A 15,275-nucleotide genomic window follows, 5' to 3' on the forward strand; every position below is an offset into this window, starting at 1 on the left:
TTTGCTGAAGATGATGATATCATCCAAATACACCAGACACGACTTCCATCGGAACAGAGAGAGCAGTATATCCATGGCTCTCTGAAACGTCGCCGGCGCGTTGGTAAGCCCGAATGCCATTCTTGAAAAACGGTAGAGACCTGAGTGACACGAAAAAGCTGTCTTGTCGCGGTCCGCTTCGGGAATGGGCATCTGCCAATACCCCGAAATCGCGTCCAACGCGGAGAAAACCTTGGTGTCACCAAGCGAGTCCAGACACTCATCCATGCGCGGTAAAGGGTACGTGTCCTTCACCGTTACTGCGTTTAACCTGCGGTAGTCTACGCAAAAGCGCATCGATCCGTCCGGCTTGGGCACTAATGAAACGGGCGACCATTCTGACTGCGCCGGTTCGATGACTCCTGCTTCTAACATCTTTTGTACTTCTGCGCCCTCGACCTCCCGAGCCTTTGGACCTCGGTAGAAATCTTGTGCGATGGACCTGGTCTCCGGGACCAGCTCGATCCGGTGAACCGTGGTATTAATTTCACCAAGGGTCCCATCCCATATCTTAGAGTATTTCTTCAACATCCGTCGGAACCGCTCGCGCAGCCGTTCCGGCACGTGGCTCAGGTCGAGGTCCTCCACGTCCGGCGGTGGGGGCTCAATCCGCTGCTCCGGCTTCGACGATGCCGTTGCAGAGAGCCCACTCGACCGTTCTTCTGGCTGGTCCTCGCGCGCTTGATCCGACGGTTCGCATCTTGTCTCGCCCTTAGGCGTCTTGGTAGAATTAGGAAAATTTTCCTTCTTCCTTTCTTGAATTCCGAGAACTTCACCAATGGTGGTTTTGCTCTCGAGCTCAGCCCTCGGGTGCGGTAATAATTCTGCCACCACTTGGCCTTTTTGCATCCTGACAGGGTACGTCCTAAAATTCGCAACGAGTAAACGAAATGGCCTGTCAGGCTCAACCTGAACGACACCATTCGTGCACGTCAACCGGTGCCTTTCGTACTACGACGAGTACGGCTGAACCACAACCAAGCCCGCCCTCTTCGAGGTGCATTCCACGACGCGTTGCGTCCCTGTCTCGATAGTCGTGGCTCTTACCACTTTTACCTTAGGGGAAATTCGCTCCACCTTTCCATCATTCTCGTCCTCTCCCGGGACGAGATTCTTCTTCCCTTTTCTCGTCGAGAACGGCCTAATTATCGGAACCTCCGAGGAATCCGCCAACTCAACCGTTTTCTTCCTTGGATAAATTGCTTCCACAAACCGGTCACAGTAGTCCGCGCCTAGAATTAGCGGGACGGCTAGTTTTTCGCATACAATAAACTCGGCTGCGACCACAAATCTTCCAAGCCTCACAGGCATTTTAATTTGGCCGAGAGTCCGGAGTGGCCTATTGTTCGCGTCGCCAATTTCTTTGGTCGGTCCGTAGGACACCAACATTTCCATTCCTGCCGGAAGTTCCGACCTTCGAACCAAATTCGGTCCGGCACCTGTGTCCAACACGGACAACACTCGACTCATCAATCCGACCGTTGGTCCAATATCCGCGTAAACTTTGTAGTTTTTTCGCGCGAGGACCAAGATCTTGTCAGGACATTCTTGTCGCTTAACCCTGTACCAGGGCCTATGAATTTGATCCATCGGACGATCCTTGTCTCGACTTAGAATTTTCTTGACAACAGTCGGCTCCTTCGGCTTACACCCTATTTCAACTACCTCCTCGTCGAGGCCTTCCCTTCTTGCTAGAGACGGGGAACGGGACTGAGTCCCGGACGCAGTACGTTGAACCTGCGCCTCTCGTGACTCCCTCGAGATTCCCCTCTCTAGTTTCCCTGCGGCGGCGGGTTCCTTCTCACGTCCGACGACGCGGGCCCCGCGGCGGGCCCTCTGAAGGGTTGGTTCGACCTCGGCGTTGAAGCACTCAGCGTGCCCGCCGTCTGCGAATCGAACCAATTCTTGACCTTCAGATAACTCTTCGATGGTATCCCTAATCTCTACATCGGAGACAACGCCCCATAATTTCCCAAAACTCGATGCATTTCCCGGAGGGAAAGAATGCACGTTGGCGCGGCGTGCCCCTTTTCGTAACAGTGATAGCACACCAGTCCGTGCTTCTTGACGGGATATTGCGGCCTAGGTCCTCCACGGGCCGGCGGCCTTCCTTGATGTTGCGGCCTTCCCATCCAGCCTGGCCTTCGAAACGTTGTACCCTTGTCTTCCATCGGAATTCGCGGCGCCGGCGTGTGGCCGCGCCCCCGAAACGTCATCACGGGATCCGTGGGCTCTGAAAACGACTCCGTCGTGTATGTGGGCGTTGGTAAAGTTGACGACCCGCTTGCCCCGTAGTCCTCGTGTCCGTAGCCCTCCGATGGCTCAATAAAATTGCCTTCGGTTACAAACGCTCCTTCATAATGACTTTCGCTACTTCCGTGCGCACCGCGTTCATCTGACGCGGAGATTGACTCTGCTAAGTGGACGGCGGCGTGACCTTTACGACCGGGATAAGAAGCCCTCGGCTTGTTCCCCGCCCTGAACGTCGACGGCGTCTGAGTCGTGACCTTCTTGGTCTTCTTGTCCTCGGCGCGGCTCGCCGAGCCATGCGCTTTTGCGTAATTTACCAATCTCAAAAATGAGACATCTCGGTTATCTTGTCGATACTGCAGGACCATGGGCTTGATACTGGCATCTAGCCCCTCGATGAACATGTTCATCTGCTCCTCCATAGAATGAACATTCCCACAGCGATTACTCGAGTCTGTTAGGCGAATGTAAAATTCGATCTCGTCTTCAAACGGTCTTTGCTGAACTTCTCGCAATGCGAGCACGGCTTGACGGATCGACTCGTCGGTTGCGAAACTCCTCAACAACCACTGTACGGCCTCTGGCCAAACAGACACCTTTCCGTGATGGGACCCGGCCGTCTGAGACACAGAAGTGTACTGTCTCAAGGAGATGCCGCTTGGAAATTCGGGCAACAAGCGGATCGCTTGCCCTCGTTCATTTCTTGAGTATCAAACTCTTGAACTAACTTTGCCAAAAAATCCAACACAAGGACCCCGTCCTCACCTGTGAACGTGTTGTCCTTCTTCACCTTAGGCGGAATATCTCTCCTGATTTTTCGCACGGCGGTCCGCCGGGAACTTGACAAATATGTCTGCGGGTTCCGCAAGCGATACGTTCGGTACGAAAGTAATTTCTTGAAGAGGTAGTTGGTCGAATTCAGCTCCTCCAATTCCTCCCATCGCGGCCCGCGCCGCGTTGTCCGCGTCCTTGTCTCTCCGCGAGCCGGGCGAAGTGACTCCGCCTGGTCTGGAGGACATTTTCTTGCTTGACGAAATTCCGTTTCCTTCTTCTGAACGGCGTTCGGAATCGCCCGAATGGTTCGACGAACCGCCGTTACCATCTTCGGAGGGACCAAGCGACTCCGACTGTGAGTCGCGGTCCTCCGGATCGTCACTACAGTGACCCTTGCCTGTACGTCGCTTGTCCTTCTTAGAGGACTTCGACTTGGAGCTCCGCTGACGAGCGGGCTTGTCCTTCTTCGACCGACGGTCGCCCTCTCTACCCGAAGAGAGCGGCTCGTCGTCTGATCCTCGCGGAGCTTGATCTGCGGCCTGCTCAAGATCCTTGAGACGTTCCGCGGCGCGATTGAATCGGTCATCGATGCTTGTTCTAAATTTTCCTAAGGACTCCAAGGCTTGATTCGCGTCGCGCCTCGCGTCCTTAACTGAAAGTTTCAATGAAGCGAGGACCTCCGGCTCGATGCCGTCGGTCCCGTCGCCATTATTTTTCTCGACGAGTCCCACGCGCGCGGTCAGCTCCTCCAACGCCGTGTGGAACTCGCAATTTTGCAACTCAAGTTGCTTCTGCACGAGGCCTAATTCGGCCTCGAGATTTTTCTTCGCTTCTTCTCGAATTTCGCTGCTCATCTTCTCCCACTTCTCGTCGAGGTCAGTCTTGTCGGCGGCAATCCCCGTAGGGGATTCTTGATCTCCGAGATCCGTGGCCGTATTGGCCTGGCTCCGGGTGCGAGGACCCCTCGGGATCCTCGACGCCCGTGCCGATCCGCTTCTACTCGCCCCGGGACCGACGTCCCCCGGTCCGCTTGTTGACATCGTTCGGCGTAGCGAACGAACCTAAAAAAAGATACGAACAAAAAATAAAAAAGAGACTCCGTTACCCAGACAAACTGCCTTGTCGTAAACAAAACCGTTCTATGTCGGGAGACCACTTTTGTAGTGCGTCTCCAGACCGAGACTGTCGTCGACACAATTCTATGTCGGGTTCCCTGTAGACAATTCTAGGTCGGGAGACCACTTTTGTAGTGCAATGTGCCTGGCAGGCCGCGAACACAGTCCGACGGTCAAACAAAAAGAAGAAAAACAGCAACAGCAACAACCACTGCCGATGGCACGCGCTACGGAGCGTTCGAGACTCCCTTTCCCCTTGTGTGGGCTTGCGGCCCACGGTAGCTCGACTCCGACGGGGGTTAAGGAAAGATACCCGGCCCGGGAAGATAATGGTGGTAGAGACTTATGAAGACTTGAGTGCTCGACGAGTGCGGGTTAGGCTTGTCTACGAGAATGTAACGACGGTTGGCTGGGTTGCAAGTCCAATGCTCGACGAGCGTCTTCAGCACCTTGGGTATAATTCAAGGTCTTCGACGGGGGCTTGTTCAGCACTACCAGACGGGATCGTAACCGTGTAGCAACGCTACTACCGACGTGTTGCTCGATGGCTAAAAACACCCTCACCAGCGCCATCGCGATCGCGCTAGGCGGTACCAACTCTGTCTTATACCGTAACACCTTCGACGTAGGCGTCGTTACAACAGCCTTCCTACGGAACTTGAAACAGTAGCAGCGCTACACAACGTGTTTCTCGATGGCTAAAACACCTACACCGGATCGGTCGCAACCGACTCCAATGGAACCAACACAATTACGGGAAAAGTAGATGTAGAGATAGAAAAAGGTAAAAGGATAAGGAAAAGGAATGGGACCCCGAGCAATAGAGGATGTCGTTAGCAGCATAGAAGGGAAGCGCGTCGCGTGAACGGAAGCGGTCTTCGACGAAGGCGAGATCTAACTCCGGCAACTCGGGTTGTCTTTACTGACTTAGTGGTCAGAGGGCTAATGTATATATCGCCCCGCCGGAACCACTACAGTAGGTCGCAGCGCTAGATCCTAGATCTAATCTAATGTGTCAGCAAAATTAATGCCAACTAATTAACTAAATAAAATTAAATAATCAAAATAAAAACTGTGCAAATATTCACTCGTTAGGCCCCCGATCCCGGACTAAAATTGCTTCCAACACAGTGCTATTGCACCACAGCTCACGGCCGATGAACGCCGGTTGGGAAGTCGTGCTGGTGTTGATCGCGTAAGAGAGCTGTGGACGTTTGAGATACACTCGGCGGTGCTCTTATGCATGGTGGCCTTGGAGTGATACCTTGCTCGAAGGACGCCGATCTGAAGACGCGGCCGTCATCCTCCTCGCTGTGGCGGTAGGTCGCCCAGTCGTGGGGCGTCACCGCGACAGAGTAAAGGCGCATAAGGGAGCTCGCCGATTTTTGGAGAGCCACGCGGGCCTTCGAATAGGCATAAGGACAGGGACTCAAGTAGAGCTCCTCAACCTCAGAAAGGATGAACCGTCGCGGAGCGCTCGGTAAACGACCAACCAGGTGCTCAGCTATGCGGTCGACGTAGAAGACTTCTCCAGTACTGTACGCGAACGTCCTGTCGCAAGGGATCGCGTCGAGGATTTGATACGGAACTCCGCCGCCCTTGCCCGTCAGCCTAGCAAGGACGAGGCCGGCCTCGTCCACGCGGCCTGCCTCATAAATGCGACGCACGCACATGAGGTCAGGGCGCAAAGCGTCACGCGATAACAACTCCGCGAGGGTGATTCCAGTTCTGGCGTAATGACGCCACGGGAACCTGAGCCGCTCCATGGGCAGCGGCATCGAGCCGGCCAGGGCAGTGCTAAACCACTGGGTGGTGTCGTCGGCCAACTCCGCCCGCGCGTCGAGATTACCTCGGGTCTTCGGAGGCAGGAGGCCCGGCTGCCGGCAGCTGCCCCATGCCCCATACGACCCGAGACAGGGCTGTTAAGGCGCGCTCGTACGGGGCGCATCGGACATGTTGTCAGGAGGAACCTCCCCGGCCTTCCTACGTATGCCGTCGCCCCCTTGGGGCAGCGCGGTCTCCGACGAGATGGGACGAAATTCCACACCCCCGGTGGACCCCGAGGGGCCACGACTCTTCTGGAAGGGTAGCAGCGCGGGCGTCGCGGGAAGGACAAATCCCTCTACGCGAGAAGGACGCGCGACGGAGTCCCTGGAAGAGCCCCGGAGAGGTACTGTACGCGGGGGCACGGAGGCCCCCGAGAGCGGCAGAAGCGCGGGGAGCCCGACGGAAGAGCCCCCAGGCGAAGGGCGCGCCTCGGGAAGCGAGGACATGAGGACGACGACGCGGTAAGCAGCGCGTGAGTGGCAACGACGAGGAACAACAGCGGCGGCGGGTGAGGAGAGGTGGATGGGGACACAAAACCAGGGGGCACGGAGTAATGCGGGGACGTAAGGGAGGCAAGGTCGATCGGTGGACGGCGCCGAAGACAACGCCGGATCAAGGGGGAACAGTGCCAAGGCTCGGGGAGCGACCTGGTCGGACATGGCTCTCTCATTCCTCAAGGGTGAACGCGGACTTTCACTCTTGAGGAGGGGGCCGTGTGGCATAACGGCGGTTTGCGATTAGATTTAGATCAGATCAATACGAACCACACACGCACACACGTGTACCCCCACGGGTACGGGGGACACGCGACCACACGCGTACACGTGTAGGTAGGGCGTGCCACCGCATGCACAGTACGCGTCTCACACGTGTGCTGTCAGCCCCGACGGCTGACAGCATTACAGCGCGGGGCGACCCGCGCTACAGTAAGTTACTACCGAGTACCGGTACTGTAGTATTATGATAGACGCATTGTATACATTAAATACGAGCGAGACCGGCGGCGGCGTAGGGGGACAAGCACGGACTTGGCCACGACCTACCGCCTAGGTCCGTCTTCCAGCTTAACTAACACGCGCGATCCGCCTTCGCGCGCGCTAACCGTGACAAAGCGGGTAGGGGACACACGCGTACGCGAGCGAGCGTAGATCCGCCTCCGCCCGTCAGCTCTGGTACGTTACCCAGCGCTGCTCCGGGGCGTCGAGGCGTAGATCGGCCCGCGCGTACACTCGTCCCCGACAGTCCCGCTCTACCACGCTACCAGGGATCGCTTCCCTGTCTCGTTAGCTGTGTGTTCTCCCCGTCTTCTCGCCCTCCTTCAGGGTCTCGGTCGAGCTAAAGCATACACCCCTCTACGTCAGGGGATGTTTATGCTACAAGAGTAGGGACCTCGATGGCTCCACCACAAAATGAGGCGGCAAACAGAGATGCATTGTCCGCAAAGTTTTGGGGCTTCCTTATCACGCCCAAGACACGTTTTTCTCCAAATTTCACCCTCCTCAATACCTCTTGCGAGCACGGTACTTGTCCTTCATCCTGGTTTTCTCTGACTCCGATGCATCCTTTTTCTGCCTCCCTTCCTTGTCGTCCCTCTCCGTCACGACAGCTGCCCGATACGCATCGGGTCAGATAGACCTGCCCGCGGCCGAAAGCAGCGGGCGCATCTGGCGCGCAGTGCATGGCCCAAGGAATATAGATAGTAATTAAGGGAGTGTCCGGCGGATGCGGACACCGCGTTTTGTGGATCCGTAGATCAGGCCTGGTACTACAGGTGAGGGCGCGACAGTTCGTCTCCATCCCCATGAAGGTTTTTACGGTCGAAGCCTCGAGCAGCGGAGCTGTTGGCCAACTGCCATCTGCAGGCTAGATGAGCTCGGTCGAGCGGAAGGCTTTCCTCCTCTTCGAAGCCAACGTTTTCTTTCTGCACTCGGGATTCCCTTCTTTCTCATCCATTTACCTTTTCTATTGCCAGTTATATCCCCATTTCTATCTCTATTTCTTTTACGTTTTGTTGGTGCCATCAGCTTTGGTTGCGACCGATCCGGTGTAGGTGTTTATATCCATCGGACAACACGTGGGTGTAGCGCTGATGCTGTGATCCTATCACGTCCGGTTGCGTTTCGACGCGCCTGTCGAAGACCTTGTGGCGTATTCAATGTGTCGAAGACGCTCATCGGGCATTGGCCTTACAACCCAGTGGGCCAGAGTATCCTACCCAGACTGCCCCACACTTGTTGAGGACCCGTCTTCGAAAGCCTCTACCAAACCGATCCCGGGGCGGGAACTTCTCTTTTCGCCGCTTCGTTTGGGATCAGAGCTACTGCGGGCCGCAAAGGAGAGAGTCGGAGGCTCTGTAGCGCTGTGTCCTCGTCTGGGGTTGTTGTTTGTGTTTCTGTTGTTGTGCTAGACTGTTGGACCTTGGCCTCTGTCTGATAGGTGCATTGCACTACAAAGGGACGGTGTTCAAACAAGCAATGCTCTCGTAAGAAACTTGAAAAACATTACATCGGTTGTGAGTGTGATTCACTCACTTCCCAGAAAAAAGTTACAAACCTTTCTGTGAAGAGAAACGGTAATGATTTGTGGAATGAGCAAGACATGGTGGTGGAAGACAGTGCTTTCGATGTGGACATTGTTGAAGCTGTCTGTTTGTCTGATTTGAAACATGCTTTAGACTTTACCGAAAGTGAACTGGGGAACGAAAACAAATTGTTGACTTACCGCCTGAGTAAACTATTCACGGAGGTACAGGATAAGTGCGCTGGCGACGTACAAAGCTATTTATACACTACTGTAAGAAGCTCTTTTAGATGTTCATGAAGGTTGGTGGCATGTTGCACTCGGTACTCATCTCAGCAGGAAGTGCCTTCTGGAACAAAAAGAAGCTAAGAAGATATGTTAGACAAATTCTTGCATGCCTTGGGTGTGTAGTTCATGAACAGAAGCTCTAAATCATTTGGAGGAGGTAATTTGACCAAGTACTCCCGGTTGCGCCACACAAAAATTCGCAAGTCTTGGAAACTGTTCTTCTGAGTGTGATATGGATAGCAGAAATATTCTTACAGATTTTAAATGATAATCTACCTTGTTTTCCACCCCACAACGGAGCCAATCTGTATGCGGATGTACTCAGGACCATGTCAAAATATCTGAAGGAGAAATCAGGGCTGAGAGACACTTTCGGGGAGCCAAAATATTGGTAGGTGCAGGTACAATTGAGTAAATGCATTTGAAATGGCTACAGTTCAACTACTGATCAGCTAGACGAAAGCAGTGCCATCAATAGAAAGCAGCTTTCAAAGAGCTTCAGGAGCACTCCCAAAAGCAGCTCAAAGAACGGGATAACGACCACATCGACAGTGGGAACAGAGCGGAGTTACGGGAAGAGCGGTGAGGGTGACATGGGAATGATTTGGGAACGTCAATCAGGCTGCCTGAAGGGCCATAAGAAACTAATTTGCATATGATTGTAACGGACAGATTCAAATATTTCAAAATTTGCTCGAAATTGCTCCGAGCCCCGCGGACTGGAAACTTTCTTACGCGGAGGCGTATTAATATGACACACAGCATTGTTGATAATTTCGCGGTCCATGGACCCTGCCATTTTGAAGCATAATTCTCTCTCTGGTGAGCACCAAATTTTGTCACAAAGACAATGCGAAGCGCCACCCGCATGTTCGAAGTCATTCGGGCCGAGCAGTTCAAGTCAATTATCCATTTTCGCTTTCCGCTTGCAATAAGAAAACGTGGCGCAATGTTCCCATATACAGCATTGGCAATTCCTATCTTGAAATGCTTCCCAAAATCTCTCACTGACCCACGTGCACCTACATGGTTGTGAGAGGCAGATGCATAGGACTGCGTTTTCTTGCCATACTCACATAGAATAGCCATTTTGTCGCATTTCCACATCTCACGTGGATCGGAAAGAATATCGGGGTACATTTTATCGACATCATTCATACTGATTTTGAACTAGCCGCCATTAACACCCCACTTTCTCCATATTCTCTTCAAGAGACTTCGCTTTGCAAACTAACTTCGAATTAGTTTTTGTTGCTTCTTACTTTGTCGTTGCATGCTGTGTATCTATGAAGGGGGGGCAAATGAAGGGAAAGGAAAGAGGAGGCCGAAGAACACATAGTTTTGACAACAATCTCATTTTTCTAATTTAATTCGAAGCAAAAAGTTTCTTAATGGACTACGCGAAGTCCATCTGAGCGACTTATCGAAGAACCATCATACTTCTGCCACCACCCTCCTCGACTTGAACCACAAATATCTCCAAGTTTTCGGTGGTACTCGCTTCTCTCCTTCTTCACTTCTTCTCTACGTCTTCTACTTGTTCTGTACTAAGCAGTGATGAGGGGATGTACCGAATCCCAAGCGCCAAATTTTACTCCAAATCCCCAGCCCCACTCGGGCGCGGTACGTTAAACGAGAGCATCGCATTGGCATAAACCGCTCCAAAAGATGCTCGTTGAGCCGGGGTGAAGGTATTCAGCGCCTCGTATGGCTTCTGAGGCTGCAGGTCCAACTTGAAATCTTTGCACTCTGCCATCTCCCTCTGAAATTGATGGCTTGATCATCCAGGCGTGAAAACAGATTATCTGTGGTACGTGCCCCGAAACGCAGCATGTGGGGTCACCCGCAATGGTAAACCCAGACTAGTTGATGCCGCTCGCAACTGGGCACGGAATTCGCCTTGGCCGAGTAGTTTTGTTGTCTGGACGAGGCTCTCGAGCAACATTCGGAGAAAACAGGGCCCGATAGTAATTGATTCAATCCGGCCCCTTTTGCTGATCTTGATACTTATGGTCCCATAGTGAGGCCGTTCTTGGTCGGCCGGTAAGAGAACCACTTCATCAACGTGGAGTTGTAAAAGGTTGCCAAACCGAAGGTATCCATCGAAGAGCAGTTGGAGTCCGGTTCCTGTCACCGGGTTTCCATGGGCGGGTTTGTCAAAAGCTAACGCGTAAACGAGGATCTCTGGGCAGACCCCATGGTGCTGCACAGGTCTTGTAACACCTAAACTTCTTATCCGTTGCTGGATAATACCAGCTTTCTTTGAACGGTAGGCACGAAGAAGTACAAAGCTGACTTTGCTTGGGCAACCCCGTGTGGCTTAAGAGTTGGGTTTGAATGGAATAGCTCGACGAAATATCGGGTGAGCTGGTGGTAAATTTATTTTGCGATCTCACATTCCCGCTCTGCAAGAGGCAGTTTTTTGAGCCAGGTGAGGAAGTAGTGTAAGTGTTTCTTATATGGCTGTGGAGTAGATTCCTTGACTCTTCGGTGTGTGAGTTCATACAAGATTCGATTACAGCTTTGCATTCGGCTATGCCTTTTGCGGAGGGCGCCGAGCAAATCTTGATTATCCGCAAATATAGTTAATCTTCTTCCGTGGTTGGCTCTTGACCGAAGAAAGCACGGTGACGGTACGATGAGGGCCTCTCCTTCAAGGATGTGTATCGAGGGGGGACGCTCGCCATCTATGTCGGATGGCTATATTCCATTCTTGAATGCCACTCCAAGTATGGTGATATTTTTATCTTCCAGTTCTGCTTGACAAAGGGGTAGGTCCTCGTTGGTTCTGCAAGAAACGACTGCTCCTTGTAGTATAATCACCCCCAACAGCGAGGGGATGAATGCTGAGAGTTCGGAAGAGACCCCGATCGACGAGAAGGAAGAAACACGGCCCGCCTACGGTACCGAGAACGGGCTCGAGGTAGCGGTGGTAGAGCCGGATCGGGTAGGGCGCGCGCACGCGTGAGCGGTTCGACGCCTCGACGCGGTACTGGGTAACGTTCCAGTACCGACGGGCGGAGGCGGATCCGGCTCGGGGGCGTGCTGCGCGCGTCCTCAACCCGTGCGAGGTGCCGGTCTAAGGTAGCTGACGGAAGTCGCCTTTGAATAAGCGGGAGTCGGACCTAGGCAGAAGGTCGTGGAAAAGTCCGTGCTTGTCACTGCGGAGGCAAAGTACAAAGAACAACAATTCTTGTAGCCTCCAATAACATTCTTCTTATTATCCTGATACGCTATATATAATGTTTTTGGACGACACATATTCTGATTCCAAAAACGTATTGTCCATGACACAATGAATCATCGTTTCGGGAATGATGAAAAGACGGCTGTGTACGATGAAAACATCCCAATTCGGGTAACACTTGGTTTGTCAGTGAACAGTATATATAACGTCCACATGAACATTAGTATATCAACAATGGGCGCTACTAATAATTATGGTAGAGACAGTACATATAGCGTCCCTGGACATTACAAGTAATGGTGCATGAAAAAGATAAAACAGCATTTGGGAATACTCAATGTATTGATGTAAAATACTGATATGTGCATCGTACAGGAACAGTAACGAGAGCGTTCCGTGCAACATTATAATCGTTGTCCAGCGACAATAGATAGTATAGATACGCAATATCGCTACTGTTATCATTCTTGGATGTTACAGGTAATATTGGTGAGGAACAATAACAGAATCGTCAGTGAACACTATTGACCCGGTTTGCAAAAGTAATACTTTTCATGGTTTTAGATAGTGGTTGAGTGTTGTTCTAAGGTACCAATGTAGCGTTGCTGGACGACACTACAAGATTATAAAAATGGTACATGCAGTGTTTTTGGTTAGTACATTTGCAGTGGTTGCGAATCACTGAATTAAATATAATGAATGATAAAAGAATCGCCGGCTGAATATACTGTTGATGGACGCGAAAGGGGGGAGCCTCTTAGTTATGGCCGTGAACGAGGCAGCACTTTCAGATTGTCACTTCTGCCGGCGGTGGCGCCCTTCGTTTCGTAACACTAGGCGGAAAATATCACATGCGGCGGTGGTTGTGAACTGTAGTCGGTATCACTCCGTAGATTGTATCGCCTGCGTTGATGGTGGTGCCGTGTTATTGGTTTCACACTGCCGATCGTATCGCCTGCGGTAATGGTGGGGTAATGGTGGTGCCAAGGTATGGATATCACACTGTGGATCGTATCGCCTGCGGTAATGGTAGGGTAATGGTGGTGCCAAGGTATTGGTATCACACTGTGGATCGAATCGCCTGCGATGATGATGTTGCCATGTCGTTGGTAGCTTGTAGCTGGAAGGGGTTGGAGCTCCAGCTTGTAGATGGAAGGGGTTGGGGGGATACGGTCCAGCTCGAAAGATGAGGGCACCGTATTTATACTGGGCATGTTGCGCGTGGTACAGTATTACCGACGCCGTCGACGAGCAGGCCTTTTATGCGGTGAGCACGTATAGAACAGCACTGCTGTACAGAAACTGGAGTGGGAAGCCAATGAACTGCAAAATATATTTACAAATCACAGTCAGCCGATTAACATTCACGAAATATGAGTCTGCCCTGAGGTGGATCCAGTTTCCTCTTATCCGCAACACGGATTCTACTCTGAGCTGTTCAGGGCCGTCTAGAACAACCAGTGCGCATTGTTTCCAGGCACTTCTGCTATTTTGATTACACACCTGTTTCATTATTGCCGCAGAAAAGCCTGAACTACGGCGATTGGCGCCCAATCGCAGCTGCTCAATACTGTAGTACAATAATGGGCTCTACAGGGGGGTGTAAAGAAAGGAAAATATTTGGATTTGGATATGAAAAGTAGTCCGGGTTGGGGGGGACACACGTGTGAATAATTGCACAGTTTTAATTTTTAATTATTTTATTTAGTTAATTAGTTGGCACTAATTTTGCTAACACTAGATTAGATCTAGGATCTAGCGCCGCGAGCTACTGTAGTGGCTCCGGCGGGGCGATATATACCTTAGCCCTCTGACCACCAAGTCAGTAAAGGTAACTCGAGTTGCCGGAGTTGAATGTCGCCTTGGTCGAAGTACGTCTCTATCAAGACGCTCCCTTTTAGCTAAGCCTACGGCATCCTCTATCGCTCGGGGTTCCCTTTTCTCTTTCCTTTATTTCCCTATCCCTTTCTAGCTCTAATTCTACGTATTTTTCCCTTATCTTGTGTTGGTGCCGTCGGCGTCGGTTGCGACCGAACCGGTGTAGGTGTTTGGAGCCATCGGGCGGCACGGTTGACGTAGCGCTGCTACTTTCATTTCATCCCGTCGGGCTGCGTTGCGACGCCCCCGTCGAAGGCCTTGTCGCCTCACAAGGTGTCGAAGAAGCTCAACGAGCATTGGCCTTACAACCCAGTGGAACCGGGGTACCTACGTACGCGCCCCACCCCACACTCGTCGAGCAGATCTCTTCGCAAGTCTCTACCACACCGATCCCGGGCCGGGCTATTTCTCTGTGCCCCCCCTAGCAGGGATCTGAGCTACTACGAGTCGCAAGCTCGTTTAAATGGAGAAGGGAGAGTCGGACACTCCGTAGCGCTGTGCCATCGGCAGTTCTTCTTTTTGCTGCTGTTGTAGTTTTTGCTGGACCATCGGACCGCGGTCTCTGCCCGACAGGCGCATTGCACTACAAAAGTGGTCTCCCGACCTAGAATTGCGTACAGGAGACCCGACCTAGAAACTGCGTAAGCTGAAACGGACTACAGGAGTTTTCTCTGCGACGTAAGTTTATTCAGGTGCTGTAGCGTTTTCTATTTTTTTCTTTGTGTTAAGTTAGGTTCTTTTTTTGAAACGAACCATGTCGACAAGCGCAACCGGGGACGTCGGTCCCGGGGCGAGCAGAATCGGATCGGCAACGGCGTCGAGGATCCCGCGAGGTCCTCGCACCCGAAGCCAGGCCAATACGGCCACGGATCCCGAAGATCAAGAACCCCCGACGGGGATTGAAGCCGACAAGGATCACCTATCCTACAGGTTCGAGAAGATGGGGGAGGAAATTCGCCAAGAGATGACGAAAAATCTCGAGGCTGAATTAGCCCTCGTCCGGAAGCAACTGGAGTTGCAAGCATCCGAGTTCCACGCCGCTTTAGGAGAACTATCGGCTCGAGTGGATCTCGTCGAGAAGGAGCGAGGTGATGCAACCGACGGTCTGGAACCGGAGGTCTTAGCTTCGTTGAAAGTTTCAGTCAAGGACGCAAGGCGCGACGCGAATCAAGCTTTGGAGTCCTTGTGGAAATTTAGAGCCAGTATCGACGACAAGTTTGACCGCGCCGCTCATCGCCTCAAGGACCTCGAACAGGTCGCCGGGCAAGAGCCGCTCCCAACGGGTCGAGAAGGCGACCGTCGATCGAAGAAGGACAAGGCCGCGGTACAGCGGAGTTCCAAGTCGAAGACTTCGAAGAAGAATCTGCGACGCAGGAGCAAGAGTCACTGTAGTGACG

Source organism: Chondrus crispus, genomic scaffold (assembly GCF_000350225.1).
Source record: "Chondrus crispus Stackhouse genomic scaffold, scaffold_171, whole genome shotgun sequence".
In the NCBI taxonomy this organism is placed as follows: Eukaryota; Rhodophyta; class Florideophyceae; order Gigartinales; family Gigartinaceae; genus Chondrus; species Chondrus crispus.